This window comes from Rattus norvegicus, chromosome Y (assembly GCF_021556685.1).
Source record: "Rattus norvegicus strain SHRSP/BbbUtx chromosome Y, alternate assembly SHRSP_T2T, whole genome shotgun sequence".
Lineage (NCBI taxonomy): Eukaryota > Metazoa > Chordata > Mammalia > Rodentia > Muridae > Rattus > Rattus norvegicus.
In genome coordinates, this window is record NC_141555.1 from 6,228,547 (window position 1) to 6,251,123 (window position 22,577).

Here is a 22,577-nt window from a genome sequence, read left to right on the forward strand (position 1 = left end):
ATGCCCCACATCCTTATCCCACTGAAATTCACTAACCCTTGATTGCAGAATGAATGATATGAATAATTATGTTAGAAAATTTTAATAATAAATCACAAGTCTCTAAAAAATCCGTCTATATTCATTCTAAGCATAAAGTGCAAAGGGAAAACTACAGTTAGATTAGAATGTGAACATCCTCTGTGAGGAACAAGAAACAACAGATAAATGCAAGATGAGTAAGCATAGGAGAGTTATTCACCAAGAATCACTAATTCGATAACAAATTAATATTAGAAATAAATGGATAACCCACAGAATGGATGCATTTCTTCTGACCATAATATATTAGAGTATCTATCTGTGAAGAAATAAGACAGGCTTTCTTACACTGAAATATGTGAAAAAAAATTTTGCCATTATCGTCAAGTGAGGATCTCATCTCTCACATGGCCTACCAACCAACAACTCAAAGATCATGTTCCCAACGATATTTACACACCCATGCGGGCAAGAAACATGAAGTAAACTAATTAGCTATCTTGCACATAATGACAGCTAACTACTAGATGGCTTTTGTAACAGTAGATTGACCATGTAAATCACAACCCACTTAAAATATATAATATAAAAAGATATGCAATAATATATAAACCATGTTTATATAAGAAATTCGACTCCAGGAAAATTCTGAAGATTAGGAATACTGTGAGAATCTATGTATTAATATGCAGTTATGGATGCTGAGTCTAGGAGTTGATATGCAGGTTAGGGATGCTCAAAGATTATAGACTATAAAAGAACCTTGACATAGCCTAGGACAGTTTTTCAGTATGTTCTTAGTTGCAAAGTGAAGCCCTTTAAAAGTATACGTCATAAACACTTTCTTTGTGAGAAGAGAGTAAGAATGCATGTCAACGCTTGGGTTGTGGGAAAATGCTGTATGATCTCCAATATCTATTTTTTTAAATTCAATTCATAAATTGATATGGGAGGTGAATAAATTAAGAGTCCCCACTACGTTTTATTATCTCAAAAAGTGAACCTTAATTTTTCTCTCATAATAACTTGATAAAAATGTAAAATATAATTATTAAAGGATTTTAGTATTTTTTAATTTTATATTTTTAGGAGGAATCACTTTTTTAAAAAAAATAGATCATTCTTGTACACCCTGACCTCCACTGCTTCCAGATCTCCCTAGTGTTCTCTTCATTCTTCCATCAGCAAGGGGCAGACCTCCTAAGGACAGCAATCAAATACAACAAAGCTAGGTACAATGAGACTCAGAAGAGGCCCTTATGTGTATGCAGCAAAGAGCAACACAATAGGAGGAAACAAGTTTCAGGAGCAAGAAAAGAGTTGTAGACACATCTGCTCTCACTGTTAGGTGTCCTAAGAAACATCAAATTAACAGACACAAGATATATGCAGAGGACATATGCCACCAGTCACAAAGCCTATATGAGTCCTAATAGAATGTATTCACCATCTCTTCTGCAGGATTTCCCAAATTGCCCTGTGACGGATTTGATGGAAATTTTCAATTTAGACTCCCTCTTCCCATCATGACACTCAGGGTGACTATGCATTCATACCTTTCTGCTGCTTGAGGAAGCCACTATGACATTGGCTTGACGTGGAACATATTAATGTTTATAATAGAATATCACTGAGAAACATTTCATTGATTTTATAGATTGATTAATTGATTGATTTTGCTAGTTGTGCTTGGTTCTACTCTAGGTTTCTGGGCTATCCAGGATCCAGTTCCTGGCCATCAGAGCCAGGCTGGATGTGGACTTCCTTTCCTAGTGTGAGTCTCAAGTTAAATGAAATATTAGTTAAATTAAATATTAGTTGAATTAGTTAAAAAAGTTAAATTAAATATTAGTCTAACATGATTGGCACCACATTGCCTTGGCACATTTTTCAGGGAGGACAAATTGTGTTTCCAAGAATTTGTGACTGTGTTGGTGCTTTCGTATCAGTTTTGCTACCTGGAAGAGTATCTCCCTGCACCAAAGAGGCTAGAAATTAGCAATGTAGAAGAAAGGAAAACATACATGACCCAACGTTTTGTCATTTTATGGACTTTGTAGATGCTGTTATTAGAAATAAGGTCATACTGTCATTTTGTGAGGGCATCCACCTGTTCTATCATGATCGTGGGTTGTTTGCAGACCCCTGTAGCCACGTTTAGCCACTGTAAGCCTTGTTTGGCTAAAAGGGATGGCACATTCAGTGCTTGCACTCTATAAAACTTGAAGTCTTCACTAGATTCAACTTCGATGAAGTCTTGTCTGAATGATATTTCCACACCACAGCTGTATATGGATCCAATTCCATTTCTCCTAATCCTAACTCTCACTTCATCACTCCCCATCAACCCGACCCCCACCTATTTATAAATCCACAGTCCCTTATTTTGCCCCAAAACTGTCCTTTACCCCTGCCCAAAGAGAAAAATGATTCCTATAGCCCTGTTCTTTACCTAACCTTTCAAGGTCTATGAATTGTAATTTACTATTTACTTATCAGTTAATATGCATGTGTGGTGGAATATGTTCTATCTTGTACTTCTAGGTCTAGATTACCTGACTCAAGATTTTTTTTTTTACGGTTACATACATTTTTCTTCAAATTCATAATGCCATTGTTTATATCAGCTGAGTAATACACCACTACACAAATCTACCACACTTTATTAATTTTTGGTTGAGGAATAAACACATTTTTTAGTTTATGGTTATTATGAGTAAATCCATGGTCTATATAGTTTAACAGGTGTCCATGATGTAGAAGGGAAACTCCTATGGTGATATGCCAAAGAGTAGTATGATTGGGTCTTTAAGAAGATTGATTTCCAACTTTCTGAGAAACTGCAATATTAATTTCCATTATAGCTGTAGAAGTTTGCACTCCAACCAACAAAAAGTTTCCCTGAACCACATGAACTATCACTTTTATTATTACTCTTAGTCATTATGACAGTTATAAAATAGGATTGCATGGTAGTTCTAATTTTATTTCTTTGTTGGCTAAGGCGGTTGAATGTTTCTTTTTGTATTTCTCAGCAACTCAGGATTGCATTATGTAAAGTCTCTTTCCATGTGCATTCCATTTTGTAACTGGAATATTTTGTGTACATCTACCTTCTCAAGCTCTGTATATATTTTGGATATTAGCTCACTGTTAGATGTGGAGTTGGTGAAAATCTTTTCCAATTCTATGAACTTCCATTTCCACCTACTGACTATTCTTTGTCTTACAGAAGCTTTTAAGTTTCATGAAGTAATATTTTTTGTATTATTGATCGTATTGCTGGTTTATTGGTATTCTGTTCAGGAAATTCTTTCCTGTGCTAATGCATTCAATATTATTTCCCACTTTCTCTTCTACAATGTTCAGTATGTCAGGTTTTTTGTTGAGCTCTTTCATCAACTTGGACTTGAATTTTCCACAAGATAATAGATACAGTTCTATTTCCATTTTTATACATGTAGAAATCCAGTAAGAACATAATATTGTTGAAAATGTTTCCTTTTTCATTGTGTATTTCTAGTTTCTTCATGAAAAATAATGTGTTCATAGTGTGTAGATTTATGTCTGGATCTTAAACTGGATTTCACTGATCATACTGTATGCATTAATCATCACACCATGTGTCCTTTTAAAAATATTTATGGCTTTATTTTCACCCTCCAGGTTCATTACCCTCCTGGTCCGTCCTCAGACTGTACCACATCCCATACATCATCCCTGCCCTTCCTGCCTCCAGGGAGATGCCCCTTCCCCATCCATCCCACCAGATCTCTAAAGTTCCTGGGGCCTCCAATCTCTTGAGGGTTAGATGCATCTTCCCTTATTGAACCCAGACCTGGGATTCCTCTGCTGTATATGTGTTGCGGGCCTCATATCAGCTGATGTTTGCTGCCTGGTTGGTCACCCAGTGTCTGAGGGATCTCCAGGGCCAGCTTAATTGGGATTGCTGTTCTTCCTACAGGGTCACCTTCCTCCTCAACTTCTTCTAGATATTCCCTAATTCAACCAGAGGTGTCAGAAGATTCTGTTCTTTGGATGGGTACACATATCTGCATCTGACTCTTGTTATTTCAGCTTTGCAAAAGTTCTTGAAATCAGGGATGGTAATAGGGTTGGATTTTCTTTTCTTTTCTTTTCTTTTTGTACTGAATCGTTTTAGCTATCCTGGATATAATGCTTTTCCATATGCGATTGCATATTTTTCTTTTAATGTCTGAATTGAATTATGTTGAAATTTTTATGGGAATTTCGTTAAGTTTGTAGATTCTTTTAAGTAGGATGGCTGTTTTTACTATATTAATCTTACTGGTAATATAAGCATAGGGCATATTTCACACTTCTCATATTTTCTTCAGTTTCTTTCTTCAAAGATGTGACGTATTATATTATATTATTTTTCTTAGTTAGAGTTCTATTACTGTGAAGACACAGAGGGCCTATAGCAACTCTTGAATTTGGAAACATTTATTTAGTTCTGGCTTACAATTCAGAAGTTTAATACATTATCATTGAGGCAAGAGACTTGGCAGTGTGCTGACAGGAGAGATAGCTTAGAATTCTAAGCTATCCAAGGCACCCAGATCCCAAGGCAGCAAAACAAAAAGTGACATTTGGCATGGCTGGTGCTTCTTAAACCTCAAAACTCCTCCACCTTCCCTCCCAGAATAAAACACTTCTTGTAAAAGAGTGAGCAACACTTGCTCTACTTAAAACAGAATTCTTAGTATTTACACTCCAGAGTAGCCTACAAGAACCACTTTAATTCCCACTCACACATTTTATTTTGTGGCTCCCATACTCCAACTTCAAGGGTCCTCATAATCTGTGACAGTGTCTGTACTGTTCGAAAGTTCCAAATCTCTTCTGACACTCATGCAATCACTTACTGTAATTATCTGTAATATCAAAATTAAAATGTGATCACTTGCTTTCAACACACAGTGACACAAAATATGCATTACCATTCCAAAAGGGGTGAAAATGGGACATAATGTGGAAATACTAGATGAAGGAAAGTCTATACACCAGCTAGACAAACTCGAAACACTTAATCACCATGTTTGATTTCAAAGCATTCTTAGGATCTCCACCATTTTTCAATTTTATGGACTACAAAACTCATCTTTAGGGCTGAGTTTATTCCCCATTAGCAGCTTGCTTTGGCAAGTATCCAAGATGACTCAGACATTATCAACATCTTAGTCTACAAGGCAGTCTATGCTTCATCCTCACAGCTTAATACAGTGACTTCTACGGATCTTTGTTCAGGGTTACCTATACCACAACCTAGGGGTTTTTTACTTGTTAAATCACAGAGGGAGATTCCATAACCCTATTCTTTCATATTTAAATCTAAATGTATAAGCATATACCTAATGTTGTCAAGATTTGTTAGTTTCCAGTATTGGGACATGGATTATTGATCAAGTACAATTTTACCAGCTCTTTTCTTTTGATGGCTTCCTTCTATATTTAATCTTGGCCATACTTGAGCTGGCTCTGCAGAACAGGCTGGCTTTGAAATCACTCAGCTACCTACTCTCCTCAAGGTCTGGAATAAAATACATGTAGCAATACAGCAATTTTAAAGTTTTTAAAAATTCTAATTCAAAAGTTGGAAGATTAACTGTGTGGCATCTTGCTGTGAGGTTATGATTCCCTTTCCATGAAGATTTTCTATTTTTCTCCTTCTTTTCCCATTCCTCCTCTATTCTTCCTCCTCCAATTCTTCTTCTCTTCACTATTATTAATATTATTATTATTTACAATATTGTTGTTGTTGATATAGGCTTTTTTCTTTTCTTTTTTTTCCTTTTTTTTTACAGTCCAGTAGTTATCCCCCTTCAAGCCCAACCTCCAATGGTTCTTAATCCAATTCCTCCTACTCTGTCTGCAAAAGAATGTTTACATAGACCTATCCATCAGAGCTTTTCTAAGGAACCTCCAGACTGATTTCCAAAGTGGGTGTACCATCTTACCATCCCACGAACAAAGGAGAGAGTACAACTATCTCTACATCCTCGCTGGCATCTGCCTTTCCCTGAGATTTTTATCTTAGCCATTCTGACTGGTGTTCAGTGGAATCTCAGGGCTGTTTTCATTTGCATTTCCCTGATAACTAAGGATGTTGAACACATCTTTAGCTACTTCTTTGCCATTCAAAATTCCTAACTGAGAATTCTTTGTTCAGCACTGTATACCATTTCTAATAGAATTATTTGAGTTTCTGGAGTTTAACTTCTTGAGTTATTTGTATGTATTGGACATTAGTCTTCTAACAGATGTAGGATTGGTAACTATCTTTTTCAAAATCTGTTGCTTCATGTTTCATCCTAAGTACAGTTTCCTTTTTGCTTACTGAAGATTTGCAATTTTATGATTCCCAATTGTCGACTCTTGATCGTAGAAGAGTTTTAAGAATTGACGTGGGAATTAGTCTGTCATTTCCTCAAAAAATTAGATATAGTTTGATCTGAGGACCCAGCCATACAACTCTTTGGCATATACCCTAAAAATGTTTCAACATATAACAAGGACACATGCTCCATTATGTTCATATCAGGCTTCTTTATAATAGCCAGATGTTGGAAATTTCCTACATGTCACTCAACAGAGGAATGGATACAGAAACTGAGGTCTATTTCCAGAACAGATAGTTACTCAGCTATTAAAACAATCATTTCATGAACTCTTAACAAAATGAATGGGAGTAAAATATATCATCCTGAATGAGGATACCTAATCAGATAAAAACACACATAACATGTACTCACTGTGAAGTGGATATTAATTTAAAACTTGGAATACCCAAGATTCAATTTACAGACCACATGATGCTCAAGAAGAAAGACCAAAGTGTGGATTTTTCAGTCATTCTTAGAAGAGGGAACAAAATAATCACAGAAGGAAATACGGACACAAAGTCTGGAGGAGAGACTGAAGGGAAGGCCATGCAGAGACTGCCACAAATGGTGATCCATGCTACATGCAGACATCAAATCTAGTCACTATTGGGGATGCCAAGAGTTGCAGGCTGACAGAAGCTGTCACCCAATAGGCCCTGTCAGAGCCTGGGAAATACAGAGTCAGATCCTTGCAGCCAAACACAGAACTGAGAATGGGGTCCCCAGTGGATGAGTTAGGGAAAGGACGGAAGTATGTGAAGGTGTTTGCAATTTCACAGGAAAAATAGGATCAAACCACCAAAACTCCCAGGGAGTAAACCACCAACCAAAGAGTACACATGGAGTGACCCATGTCTCCAGCCAAAAATGTAACCGAGGACGGCCTTGTTGGTCAGTAATAGGAGGAGAGGTCCTTGCTACTATGAAGACTTGATGCTTCAGTATAGGAGAATGACAGTTCAGGGTGGTTAGGTAGGTTGCAGGAGCACCCTCATGGAGTCAGGGTTGGGGGGATGCAATAGGGTTTTTTTGGAGGAGAAACCAGGAAAGGGACTAATATTTGAAATGTAGATAAAGAGAATGTCCAAGAAAAAAAAAAAAAAGAAATGGTCATTCTACCAAAAGTATTTATTAGATTCAGTGTGATACCAATCAAAATCCCAGTACAGTTCACATATCTTGATTGGACTAATCTCAATTTCAAATGGAATTAAACACACTCTCTCTCACACACCCAAACACACACACACACACACACACACACACACACACACACACACACACACACTGCAAGAGATTGGTGGAAGGGAGGGAGGAGGGAGAGAGAGAGAAACGGAGAGAGAGAGAGAAACGGAGAGAGAGAGAGAGAGAGAGAGAGAGAGAGAGAGAGAGAGAGAGAGAGAGAACTGGATGTTTAAAATACTGTAATATAGTAAAATTATGGTATTGGCAAAAAACAGACACAGTGATAAAAGGAATTGACCTGATATCACAGACATAAATGTACATACTTATGATGGATTTCATCAAATGTTTGCATGCAGGGGAATTAAAATACATTTATACTTATCAGGCTGTAAAACACTCAACTCCAAATGCATCAAAACTACCATAATAAGCCAGATATACTCAGTATGATAGGAGAGTATGGAAAGGATGATATTGAACTCATTGACTGAGGAGGCATTGTTCTGAACAAGACTCACCAAAATTTAATAAAAATGGGACCTCCTTTATCCAATATGCTATACATGCCAAAAGACACTGTCTTTAGTCAAATCAAAAGCCTATACAATGGGAAAATATATTTAACCAAAAATTCATCCTATAGAGGACAAATGTACAAAGCTTGTAAAGAAAAAACAAAGATGATATTCAATAAAACCATGCAAACCTTTTCATTCTTTCTGAAAGTCAGTGTGGAGTTTCCTCAGAATGTTGGGAAGCAATTTATCTCAAGATCTAGATATACTACTCTTCAACATACACCCAAAGCTAATATCATAATATCAGAGAGATACTTTCTCTACCATATTAAATGCTGCTCTATTCCCGATTGCCAGAAATTGGAAATGAGCTAGATGCCTCTCAAAAAAAGAATGAAAAAATAAAATTTGATGATTTACATATTCCATTATTACACAATTGTTAAAAGAAATGGCATCATGTGATTTGCTGGCAAGTGATGGAATTTGAAAATTAACATCCCAAGTGATGTATCCTCAACTCAGAAAGACAAGTATGTCCTATATCACCTACACATATCAGGTGTTAAACAAATGATAATCAAGCTTCAATGAATGTTTCATATGTATTTTTTAGAATAGACAAAATCAGGATATTTTCACGATATTTACTTTGTTTTGTTTTCTTTTTCTTTTTTCCATCTTTTTTTATCTTGAGCATTTCTTATTTACATATCTATTGTTATTCCCCTTCCAGGTTTCCGGGCCAACTTCCTCATAAACTATCCCCTACCCCTTCTCTATGGGTATTCCCCTCCCCATCCTCCCCGCATTACTGCCCTCCCCCAAACAATCACTTTCACTGGGGGTTCAGTCTTGGCAGGACCAAGGGTTTCCCCTTCCACTGGTGCTATTACTAGGCTATTCATTTCTACGTATGCAGTTGGAATGCAGTAACTCCATGTACAGTCTTTGCATAGTGGCTTAATCCCTGGAAGCTCTGGTTGGTTGGCATTGTTGTTCATATGGGGTCTCCAGCCCCTTCAAACTCTTTCAGTCCTTTCTAAGATTCCTTCAATGGGGTTCCTGTTCTCAGTTCAGTGTTTTGCTGCTGGCATTCACCTATGTACTTGCTGTATTCTGGCTGTGTCTCTCAGGAGAGATCTATATCTGATTCCTTTCAGCCTGAACTTCTTTCTTGGTTCATCCACCTTATCTAGTTTGGTGGCTGTATACATATGGGCCACATTCTGTGCAGGCTCTGAATGGGTGTCCCTCTGCCTCTTTTGTAAACTTGGCTGCCTTATTCCTGAGAATGTGGATTCTATATGTCCCTGTTGCACACTAACTGATACTATTTCTGAACCATGATGGAGTGTAGTTGGAAAAACCCACTAGACATAAATCCTGTTACCTTGTTGTGTGCTGTAAGACCCATAGATGCTCATCACTGACTCTCCTGAGATAACAACCATAGTCCAATTTATCTGGACAGACCTAATGTACTACCGCCAAACCCCTTCCCATGAAAGATGCTAATGCAATAGTTAACAGAGTTTGGAGTATTTTCATTAAACATGGAATGAGTTACCAAGGAGCTTCAAAAGTTACTGCTATTGAAATTATTTTGTCACAAGTCTTTGTCCCAGGTACCTAAGGCCAGAGAACAGACTGATTTGTCACTATGACTCAGGAGGTCAAATGGGGAAAAGGGAATCCTGTCATCTTTTACATGGACAGACATTTTGCTTTGGATACTCCACAAGCCTATGGTATAATACGGAGACAAAATTGTCCTCTTTGCTAAGGAAAGGACATTAAGAACAAAGGGAAATTCTTGGCTCTCTGAGAGGATATGTAGTTTCCCCTACTATTTGCTATGCTTCACTGCTACTGATATTAAAGAGATGACTGCATTGAGACTAAAGGTAACAGATCACTGACCTAGATGCCCCACAATGTCCTAAGATCAGTGATCCTACTGACCTTCTGATAACATACTTAAGCAACTGCTACCTGATACTTCATGGTGTAAATATGATGTGACTATGCAACAGAATCAAATGGATAACTTGAAGTAACAGGAGGGTACTGATCAACAGAAGGAAAGATCATTCTTCCAGAAATAATGAGCAATTTTCTGGGATCTCAGCTTTACCAAGTTACTTATCTTGGGTCCACAGAACTCTGTGAATTGCCAGCACCAATGTATGTTATACCAACCTCCATTGAACATCATGGCAGGAGATGTCTGAGCCAGATGTCAGGTTTATACTTATATAAATACAAGACAGAGTTCATTTGACAGAAGAATTCCATATGAGTGGCCAACTCTATGATGAAATATGGCAACCTGATTTAACTGACATATACACTGCTAGGATAGGATAAAAGTATGTGCTTATTATTATTGATACATTTTTTGGGTGAGTCGAAGCTTCTCCAATTGACTGAACTACTGAAAGAGAAACTAAAAAGCTCTGCTAGAAACTTTGCCCCTAATTTTCCCTCTCACTAGGAATGCTGTCATGGAATGGCCCTGCTTTTATAGCCAAAACCTCTGAATTAGTAGTCAAAGTTTTATAAATACTGTGCAATCTTTGTGTGCATATATAACTCAGAATTCTGGGTAGGTGGAAATGATGAACAAGATATCAAAAAACACTATGAAAACTCTCAGTAGAGTCCACAGAAGTATTGAAAGGGTTTTTTGTTTTTGTTTTTGTTTTTGTTTTTGTTTTTTTTATTGGACCTTCTGCATTCCATGAGGGAGGGATTCATCCATATAATATTATGTATTGAATAAACCCCAGATATCTTCTAATGCTCAGCGATTAGCAGTTGGAAGAACTGTTCAACCATTTCACTCTTTAAATCCTGGTCCTCCACTTTTCCATAAAATCTATTCTTTGTCCTATTAGAGAAAGGCAGTGAACCTCTAAATCAACCACCAATATCACATTTTTTTCTACTAATGATAGTTAAACTGCAGGAGCAAAGTGGGCATTCAAAAGTACAAAGAAGTCAATTTGCAAAGGACCACTGTGTAGATTTTTTGCAATCCTAAACCTATGAGTTTAGGTGGAATCATAACATGGATTCTGGGCAAATAGGTCAAGAATGTAGAATCCACAAATGACAATGTCAAACAGTCTCCCTCCTGTTCTTATCAACCTATTGAAGTTGAGGTTTCACTGGACCTCAAGCCATTCCTCTCCCTGCATGTCCTCCTTAATCTTATGTTTGTCCTGAAGAAAGATCATGGTTAAACATCCAAAACCTTCTAGTATGGCCTTGGGAACACGGGGAAGTAGATATTACTTAACCAATATCTAATGGGACTACAGAAACACATTCTATACTCCATGTTGTGCTTTGCTTTACTGATGTCTGTTAATTTGTGGATAAAATAAGGATTTGGGAGTTTATCATTTGAAGTATGTACACAATATTAACACTGTTATATTCACACTATAGATGGGATCCCTTTGTTGCCAAAATCATTGCAAAAAATGCAACTGGATAATGGAATTTTTAAATGCACATTTTTAAAGCCCCCTACCACAGAAGGTACAAAAAGTATAATAAAGCATTCACAATTGAAAATCTGTAGAAAATACTGGAATTTGGGAAAAAGAGAAAATCTAGGAAATTGATCCGTATGTCACAGGAATGGACCTGGGAATAAAATTATTATCCAGAAGAATTTCCTGCACTCAATGTTCCTACATCGTTTCTATGCATGCCAAGCCCCTGACTAACTTTCTCCACTCAGAGCATGTAAACACTGATGAAGCAAAGAGAATTCTCCAGCTTTAGAGAGATGTAGTACATAAAAGTTTCCACTGTGTTACAGGAGATACTCCTCGAAAGGGCACTCTCAACTTTCTTCCAAGTAAAGAAGGCTGTTTACCAGGTAGGCCATGGGAGTTCTCAGTTACATCATCATTAGGGCGTCCCTGAAAAATGTCTTGTATCCTGGACAGTCCTAGATACTTCTGTGATGTCACAAGTGTTGTTGTGATAGAAACTGCATCTCACTTATTCCTTCAGTAACTCTAGACTTTACTAAGTGGCTCTAATTCTGAGTACACAGCCATTTGGTAAGAAGAACAAAGAGGATGAGTTGATCACATATGGGTAGAAGGAAGCTGGCCTTCTGTCTTGGTATAAAAAACGGAAGAAATACCTGGTCCTTGGGAAAGCTCAATGAGTCCTTTGTAGTGGTTGAGTGGGTTCGCTGAAGAGATAGCCTTGATCTGAGCCTTCCACATATCAGGAGATGGGGGCCTGTCAGAAGCATCTAGACTTCAAGATTGTTATGGTTCCTGGAAGTCAGAGAGTTTATATCATTAATTTCTTTATTCCAAAAGACAAGTTTTGGTCTGGGCAGATTTGTTTTACTGACAGCTCATGGCTTTATCTCATTTTGCCCAGAAGAAAAAGGTCCTAAGGAAGAAATGAAAGACAAGTATTTTGTCCTCAGCTCAGAGGAAACTCCTCCATACTTTGGATTCCTCTACTGGAGTTTGTGTCTGACACTGATATCTGGGAGAGAGAAGTGCTTCTACCTGAGACTTCATCATTTGTCTTTCCACTAGTTTAACTATGATTACCATTTCCTGACAGTGACCCTCTAGATTTCTCAGTCAATACATGTGATTAGATGGCAGATTTCTTTTCTTTCTTTCAATTTTTTTAGCAATTTTTATTGCTTTTTTAATTGGATATTTCTATGCTTACATTTCAAATGTTATTTTCTCTCCCAATTTCCTGCCCATATGATCCCTAACAGATCCCCCTCCACTTCTTCTATTTTTGCCCTTAATGCTCCTTGACATTCCCTTGACCTAGAAATGAAACCTAGGGAGGACAAAGGGCTTCTCCCCCCATTGATGTCCAACAAGTCCATCCTCTGCTATACATGCAGTTGTAGTCATAGATCTGTCCATGTGCATTCATTGAATATTGGGTTAGTACCAGAAAGCTTTGGTTCATTGGCGTTGTTGTTCTTATGGAATTGAAATCCCCTTAAGCTCTTGTAGTTCTTTCTCAAAATCTACCAACAAGAGATCCATTTTTAGTTCACAGGTTTGCCAGTAGCATTCTCTTCTGTATTTGACTTGCTCAAGCTGTGTCTCTCAGGAACGATGTATATCTGGTTCCAACTATGCGTTTGGTGGCTCCGACAGCTATGAGGATAGGTGGAATTTTTACATGGATTCTGTGCAACTAGGTCAAGAATGTAGAATCCACAAATAACAATGCCAAGCAGCCTCCCTGTTGTTCTTATGAACCTATTGAAGTTGACGTCTCCCTGGACCTCAAGCCATTCCTCTCCCTGCACATCCTCCTGAATTGTATGTCTGGCCTGAAGTAAGAACCAGGGTAAAACCTCGAAAACCCTCACGTCTGACCCTAGAGACACAGGAAGTTAGATATTAGAGAACTGATGTCTAATGGGACTACTGAACCACATTCTAAATTTCATGATGTCCTTAGCTTTACTGATGTCTGGATATTTTTGGATAAACTAAGGATTTGGAAGTTTATCATTTGAAATAGGTACACAATATTTACATATTTATATTCTACTGTAGCTGGAACCCCTGGGTTGCCAAAATTATTGCTAAAAAACATGAAATTGGAAAACAGAATTTTTCACTACACATTCAGGAATATATAAAGTCACCTCTCAAGAAATGTACAATAAGAAACTGTAATACAATATGAATTCAATTAAAGGATTGTAGGGATAATGCTGGCCTTTGGGAAATAGAGATAACCTAGGATATTGAACTGTATGCCACAGGAATGGACCTGGTAATAAAATTATTATCCAAAAGAATCTCCTCCTCTCCATGTTCTGAGATCTTTTCTAACCATGCCAAGCCCCGGACTGTCGTTTCCTTTCAGAGCATGCAACTACTAATGAAGCAAATACAAGTTTCTAGCTTTAGAGATATGTAGTGTGAAAGGTTTCCACTGTGTCACAGGAGACACACCTTGCATGGGCACCGTCGAATCTGGTCATTGTAAGGAAAACTCTTTAGCAGGTAGGCCATGGCAATTCTCAGTGACATCATCATTAGGCCTTCTCTAAAAAATATCTGTTGTATCATGGAGAACCCTGTCTTCTTCTGTGATCTCACAAGTGTTGTCTTGACAGAAGCTGCCTCTCCAGTAGTCATTCAGTACCTCTGGGGTTTACTAAATGTCCTCTACTTCAGCTTAAACAGCCATTAGGGAAGGATGAAGAGATCAGAGATGGGAAATCTCAGTCAGTTCTGGGTTGAGAATGTTTTATGAAAAGAAATGGGAATCAGGAGCTGGGAGCATCTGGACTTCTCTGCTAGTTATGGTTCCTGGAAGTCAGAGAGTTAATATCATTCATGTCTTTTTTCCAAAGGCAATGTGTTGGGAAGGGCACAGTTGTTTTCTTTAGAGCTGATGGCTTTTATTATTTTTTCCATGAAGAAATAGGTCGTAAGTAAGAAGGGAAAGACAAATATTGTTTCCTCAGCTCAGAGTAAATGACTCCGTGCTTGGGATTCTTATAGTGCAGATTGTGTCTGGCACTGATATCTGGGAGAGAAAATTGCTTCTATTTGAGATTTCAACATCTTAGTCTTTCCACTAGTATTACTCTATCTACCATTCCCTGACAGTGACCCTTTAGATTTTTGTGTCAAAGGGTGTGATTAACTGGCAATTTTTCTTTTCTTTTATTACTTTCATTTTTCTTTTTTAGCAAAATATATAGCCTTTTTTAATTTGATATTTCTATATTTACATTTCAAATGTTATTTCCTTTTCCAATTTCCTGTCTCTAAGAGCCCTAACTGGTCCACCTCTCATTCTACTATAATCCCCTTACTGCCCCTTGATATTCCAATGAACTGGGAATCAAATATAGGGAGGACCAAGGGCTTCTACTTCTGTTGGTTCCCAAGCAGGCCATCTGGTACTACATATGCACTGGGAGCCATGTCCATGTACATTCATTGAATATTGGTCTAGAACTAGAAAGCTCTGGTTCATTGGCATTGTTTATCTTATTGGTTTGCAAACCCCTTTAGTTCTTTTAATCCTTTCTCAAAATTTACCAACAAGAGTTATGTTTACATGTAACTGATTTGCCACAAGCATTCACTTCTGTAATTGACATATTCTAGCTCTGTCTCTCAGGAAATATCTATACCCTCTTCCTGGCAGAATGCACTTCTTAACTTCTTCAATCTTATCTAATTTTGATGACATATCTATCTATCTATCTATCTATCTATCTATCTATCTATCTATCTATCTATCTCTCTATCTATCTATCTCTATATCTATCAATCATATACATATACATATATGTAGAGGGCCGCAATAACATTCACCACCACAAGATGGCGCTGGCTCCCACTGCGCTTCACGTGGAAAGTCGGCATAGCTTTCACCATTACAAGATGGCACTGGCCTCTGCCGTGCCAGCCGACTTCCTTTCAGAAAGTTAAATGTGTGCACATGTGCAAGAGTGCCTTCGTGCCAGGTCTTTGCCCACTCCGGGGCATGCCTAATGGGATTATGGGTAAGCAACCAATCACGTGTGGATGCGCCGCGCTAGGGTGTATATAAGCAGTGCCATGCCGCCGCCCTTGGCCCCTCTCTATAAGATTCAATAAACATTTTGGCTACAGAAGGATTCGTGTGTCCTTGTGTGTTCTTGCTGGTGAGATGATAGTGCGGGACATCTGGTGCCGAGAACCCGGGATAGAAATGCCACACCATCGCCAGGCGACGAGAGAGGACGTCCTCCGTCTGTGGAGAGAATCCAAAAGCTACAGGACGCGGGTAAGGCTCTGAGAGATATGCTTAGTCTTGATCTGTTCCACTTCACTCCCCTGCTAGAAGATGCGGCGGAAGTTTATGTTATCGTTTTAGCAGCATTCATGCTTTCTCTTTTGGTTTTTGAATTTTTGGCTGCTGCCAGACAGCGTCAGAGGTCATATGGGAGCCGCGCAGCTGTAATAGTAGGGCAGAGAGTGCTAGGAGAGGTACAAGATGGCATGTCAGAAACAGACTGGAGTAAAAAATTAAAGAGCTCGAGGAGAAAAGATAAATATAAGCTAACAGTCCCTTCCAAAGACTTCAGATCTGAGGAAGTGAGAGATTGGGGAAAAAACACCCCAGGAGAGATGAAACAGAGAAAGGAGAAAAAAGTCTTGAAAAGGAGAAGTCTTTATCCGATAAAGGAATTAAAGTCTTCAGAGCTTGATAGCTCAGAGACAGATGAGCTTGGCTCCTCTGAGGAAGAGGATTTAGAAGATGAGGCACCTCACTATGAAGAAGAGATTCACAGAGTCATTATGATCAGATTTGATAGAGGTAAACCGCCTGAAAATTTATTCAGGAGAATCAAACAAAAAGACATCTCAATATCCATGCATAGCTTGATGGAGTTAATGTATTTGGGTTGTGAGTGGAAATATTCAGGACTGTGTTTCACTTCCATACCATTTGTGAATGTCACTTGTGCTGCTCAGATATCCCGTAATAAATCTCTGTATCTTACAAGAATTTGGTTTCAATACCTTGATGGACTAGTCCAGGAATTGAAACAATCCATCGTCCATATCAACTCCACTCGAGTGGATGGTGACCATGGAAGTGGTGGGAAAGGGGAAATCCTACCTCTCTGCTGACACCATCTGGTTTTTTCCCTCTTTGTCTATTGTCTGTCCTTGGTGCACCAAGCTCTCTGTGTATGTCAGTTTATGTCTGTGGTTTTTGTTTCTTGTTGCTTCAATGTTTTATGTTTCATGTTCAAAAGAAAAAAATGGAAAAAAAAACTTTATCTGCTGGTCATTCACAACTTGATTTGGTTTTAATTCGTTTCAAAAAGGAATAAATGAATAAAAAGCAGTTTCAATTGGTCTTTAGAGCCCTGCACCTGTAGCTAGGAGCATAGGTCAGCTGGAGAAGCTGCCCGGGGGTGAGCGTCTACATGAGCTGATCTTAAAGGTGCCAGCAGCTCCTCAGATTCTTTGGTACAAGAGCTGATAGCTGTTTCTCTTAGAAAAATCCCTGACTGATTATTTGACTCAACAGATGACAAGGAGGTGCTTCTCTTAAAATCATAGCTCAAAAAAATAAAACTGGTGCTTGGTCTAAATATTATAGATATGTGTAGCCACTTCAATTTTGTTTCTCATTGGTTTTAAATGTATATATATGCTCTACATGCCTTGGTTATTGACTATTGCCTTTTAAGTTTTTGGATAGGGTTAAAAAGATATAATATTGGTAACAGAAATTTGACAGAAACATGGTAATTTGGATGGAGTCTTTATAAACAACATGTGGCATGAGCCAACCTAGAGAAACAGGTCTAAATTGAGGTAATATTTTTGTGGAATTCTTATTCTAGAAACCAGGCTTCTAAAAGAATTAAGGAAAATGTGTCTTTGTTGAGGTACTGGAGACTACAATATTGTGCGTTCATATGTAGGAATTGACAGTCAAACTTTGTAACATGAAGGATAGACTCGGTGTCTTAGAGACTAGATTTTAGAAGCTAGTTTGTTAGAAGTTAAGTTTTGCTTTCCAAAGTTGTGGTTTGCCTTAAAGTTATCTATGTTTTGATGCTAATTCCACTGCCCCAAGAACAGCTGCCTAGTCAGTACTCAGAACTCAGGTGACCTTGTGGTTGTGCTCTGGTGTTACAAGGAGAACTTAAGGATTGTGATTAATGATTGCGAGTGTTACATCGAATAACTCAAATTTATTTGTAATTAAGAAAAATCAAACAGGTAGAGATTATTACAGGATTTATAAAGGATTGATGAGCTTTTAGAACTTGTGAGAACATTACAGCCAGTTTGTTTACTCCAACTGCCATTTCAAGATATATTTAAAGGATTGATTGTGAGTTTTCATTTCGTGAGCTTGCTTATAATTTTAGAGAACCCATAAAGTGATATCATTAAGAATGGCTAAGAGCCTTATATTATGTAATTTTGTCGTTTCTTCAATGTAAGAAGTTAGAACTTTGAATCCTTCAGTGTATATGGAAATTGTTACTACAGAACGTTGCTCTCAAAATGAGCTTTAATATTTGGGGAGTAGCTGTTACACTACTCCAGAAAAGAATATTTGAAACTAATTTTAAGCTTCTAAGGATATGATAATTGGCTAAGTACCTCACCTTACCAGAGGACTTAGGTCTTTGTTATCCACATTGGAGATAAAGCTTCAGTTTTGTTAATACCGAAATGTAGGCTAGAGTCATGGAAGTATTTTAAAAAGAAACCTGGTGAAACATACCATATTCCAAACAACAATCAAATTGGTTATTACAAAACACTGATATTTGGTCTATTAATAATACAAATTTTTTGACAAAATTGATACTTCTACTCTTTACATGCTGTTGTATTTACTGTAAATTTGTACATGCAGTCCATAGGAAATGCACTTACTGTATTTATAGGTGGTTCATCTAATGAAAAGGCTACATGTGTGATTGGATCACTTATTTATTCTCTTGAGTTTCTGTTGCTTCAACACAGATTATTAAATCCCTTGGTTTAACAACTGTTTTTAAATCAAGCTTTCAATTGGCAGACTGATAGCCAATGTGTGGCTTGTGGTTTACAATTGAGTTCAATACTTAATGGTTTATTAGAGGCAGGTTTCTACTTCAAATTAGTGAGTGATGATTTCAGTGTGAATTTTCTGACAACTCACTGTCCTTTCAGTGCTCTGGCTCAGACAACTAAACAGAACCACAGACCCAGCTCTTTAAAATGGAGTTTTTTAATGGAGTTAATATGAAAAGAGGAAGACTCCATTTGCTTACTTTCAATTCTCAGCCTCGCCCTGCCAGCTCAGGGATTTCTAGTACGACTGAATTTGGACAATATTTACAGGTTTTGACATTTCTAATTAATGCTTATGTTTAGGTAAATAAAGCTGGTGAGGGGCTGGAGAAATGGCTTACTGGTTAAGAGCACTAAGTACTGTTACGTTATAGGACATTAAGAACTCAAACTGGATTGCATAGACTCCTTAACAAGGCAGGACAATGATACCAGACAGATTATAGGCCTTACATAAGAACAATTAGTCAAAAAATCTCATTATGTATCAAAACAATAATGCTAGAAACAATAATTTGGTATACAAGTCAATTTATAAATACAAGTGCTCAGTGTCCTCAACTTAATCCTCGAGGACTTACCTTAATAAATAATATCTTTACTGTATCTTAATAAATAAAAAGGGGGAGTTATACCTGTATGCTAAATAATGCTCCTTTTATTTCAATTTTAATATTTGGATGGCAAAGTTTATGGTACCCTCCAACTAGGAATACTTCTGCCTAGGTGAAATAGAAAGATAGACGTATTGACATGATCCTGTCCAGATATTTTATATGGGGAAGAGGGAAGGTTTGTGTTTTTTCTACAGGATGCTACAAGAGTATGCCAGCTGCCTGAGGTGGTTGCTGAGACTTGCTGATCCTGGGAGCATGAAGATTCAGCTCTCATGGTTTGGGTCCCTAGAGTCATTCCTCTGCCCTGAGAGGAAGATGGAAGATTCCGCCTCATCTTTTGTCATCACAGAAATTTTGGCGTTGCTCCAGTCAGCATTACCACTGCGTGTTCCCGTCCCTCTGTGCACTGCTGCTTTCTTGAGAAGACTGGACTCCGTTACACTTGCCCCCTTAATTCCCCTAGTGACTCTTGCTGCCTTAAATGGTGTTGTTATCTTGCAGTCTATAGCTTCACAGGACTGCCAACTGCGGAAAGCTGCTGTGGACTGGGAAACTCTGTCTTGGTTATGCAGATCTCAGACATGGTTCCATTGCCTGCTGGTTGTTCCAGAGAAGAATGATTGATCCTGAACTGTCCTGGGAAAGACCTTGTTATTTTCACTGCTATTTTAGCAGCCATTTACTGTTACACCCATTGTGTCTACACTGTCTGGAGTTACCCTCCCCAATCTATTGTTAGGCAAGCACAGTGAGTGAACTTTTTAGAATAGTTGCTCACAATTGGGAATTCTAAATTTTATTATAGGAGCGGCTTGACTACCGCCCTTGGTGGTAACAGCTGAGGAGAACCAGATGAGGTGCCCACTACTTATCGGGAGTGGCTCTGTTTGGTGCAGCCCTATGCTGTGGATTAGTGTTCATGCTATGGTTGGTTTGCAAACCCAGATCTCAACAGAAACGTGATATGGTCGTTATCACTCAAGCACTTGTGGCCATTGAAAACGGGGCCTCCCCTAGAATTTGGTTATCTATGCTCAAGAATTAGTCGATAATCTGAGTTCTCTGCTCTTACACTGGGATGAGAGTGACTCAATGATTCTTTGATCAGCCCTCCTCATTGCACGCGATAGGGTGATCATGATTTCCCCACTAACTCATTTTCTGGCTGGCCTCTTTTATAGAGTTCGCCCTAGGTCATTTAACAGTTACCATCACACAGCACTGCGGTATCTAGAGACTGGCAACTTTCATCATGCACAGACCAATCTAAAACGTGGGGCCCAGTGGCGATAGGGTTACCCTTGAATGGACAAGTCTGTGACATAGAGGAACGACCTAAGACAGGAGCCACAGCAGATGGACGTAACTGCAGGGACCTAGACCAGCCTACACAATGATTTATTTTTATTAATAAAACAATAAGGGGGAGATGTAGAGGGCCGCAATAACATTTGCCACCACAAGATGGCGCTGGCTTCCACTGCGCCCCACGTGGAAACCCGGGATAGCTTTCGCCATGACAAGATGGTGCTGGCCTCCGCCGCGCCACCCGACTTCCTTTCAGGAAGTTAACTGTGTGCGCATATGCAGGAGTCCCTTCGTGCCAGGTCTTTGCCCACTCCTGCGCGTGCCTAATGAGATCATCGGTAAGCAACCAAACAGGTGTGTATGCTCCGTGCTAGGGTATACATATATATATATATATATATATATATATATATATATATATATATATATATATATATATATACACACACACACATATATATATATATACATATATATATATATAATTTATATGTGTGTGTGTGTATGTATATATTGTATATATATGGTGGCTCCTACATGAGGTTAGATGGAATTTTAACATGGATTCTGTGCAACTAGATCAAGAATGTAGAATCATCAGTTGCCTAGGACAGTTATAGTCCTTCCTGTCCTTATAAACTTATTGAAGTTGAGGTTTCAGTGGAACTCAAGACATTTCTCTCCCTGCCCATCCACCTAAGTCTTTTGTTTGGCCTGAAGAAGTAGGTACACAATATTTACACTGTTGTATGCACTCTATACTTGGGCCCCCTTTGTTGCCAAAATCTTTGCAAAAATGGAATTGGAAAATCAAATTTTTGAGTACACATTCAGGAATGAATATAAAGTGCCCTATCAAGGAATGAAGAATTAGAAAATGAAATACAATATTCACACAATTAAAGGTCTGTAGGGAAAATACTGGCCTTTGGGAAACAGAGAAGTTGAACTGTATGTCACAGCAATGGACATAGAATAGAAATATTATCCAGAAGAATCACTTCCATATTCCTAATTTTTTCTACCCATGACAAGCCCATGATTAACTTTCTCTATTCAGAGCATGTAACCACTAATGAAGCTAAGAGAACTCTCTAGCTACAGAGAGATGTAGTACATAAAGGTTTCCACTTTGTCACAGGAAACACTCATGGAAAGGGCACGCTTGAATCTGGTCATGTAAGGAAAGCTGTTTAGTAGGTAGGCCATGTCAGGTCTCAGAGACATCATCATGTGGACCTCCCTGAAAAATCTCTTGTATACTGGAGAGCCCTAGCTACTTCTGAGATGTCATAAGTGTAATCGTGAGTGCAACAGCGTCTCAGATATTCCTTCAGTACCACTTGGGTTTACTAACTGGCCTCTAATTCAGAGGAAACAGCCATTGGGATGGAGAAAAAAGAGGATGAAGAGATCAGAGATGGGAAGTAGGAAGCTGCCTTCCTGTCTTGGTATAAAAAAAGGAAGACATACGTGGTCCATGGGAAAGCTCAGTGCATTCTGCGTAGGGGTTGAGTGGGTTCGCTGAAATGATAGCCATTATGTGATCCTTCCTCATATGGGAATCAGGTGTGGTGAGCCTCTCAGAAGCATCTGGACTTCCGTGCTTTTTATGGTTCCTAGAAATCAGATAGTTTATATCATTAATTGCCTTGTCCCAAAGTGTTGCCTAGTGTTGGGAAGTTCACAGTTGTTTTTCTGAGAGTTCATGGCATTCATTCTTTTTGCCCAGGAGTAAATCCTAAGGAAGAAGTGAAAGAAAAGTACTGTGTCCTCATCTCAGAGTAAACTCCTCCAGGCTTTGGATTCCCATAATCAGTTTGTGTCATACACTGATATCTGGGAGAGAGAAGTCCTTCTACTTGATTCTTCGTCATATCAGTCTTTTCACTA

General features: G+C 38.4%; 1 protein-coding gene across 1 annotated transcript in view; it reads left to right on the plus strand.

Annotated features, from left to right (window-relative positions):
- Positions 1-22,577, plus strand: part of LOC134484322 (uncharacterized) — a 170,209-nt gene that overhangs the window by 141,538 nt on the left and 6,094 nt on the right. The window contains exon 7 of the mRNA XM_087601388.1: positions 11,970-12,029. The gene's annotated coding sequence lies outside the window, so the exon portion shown is untranslated. The remainder of the gene's footprint in view (positions 1-11,969; positions 12,030-22,577) is intronic.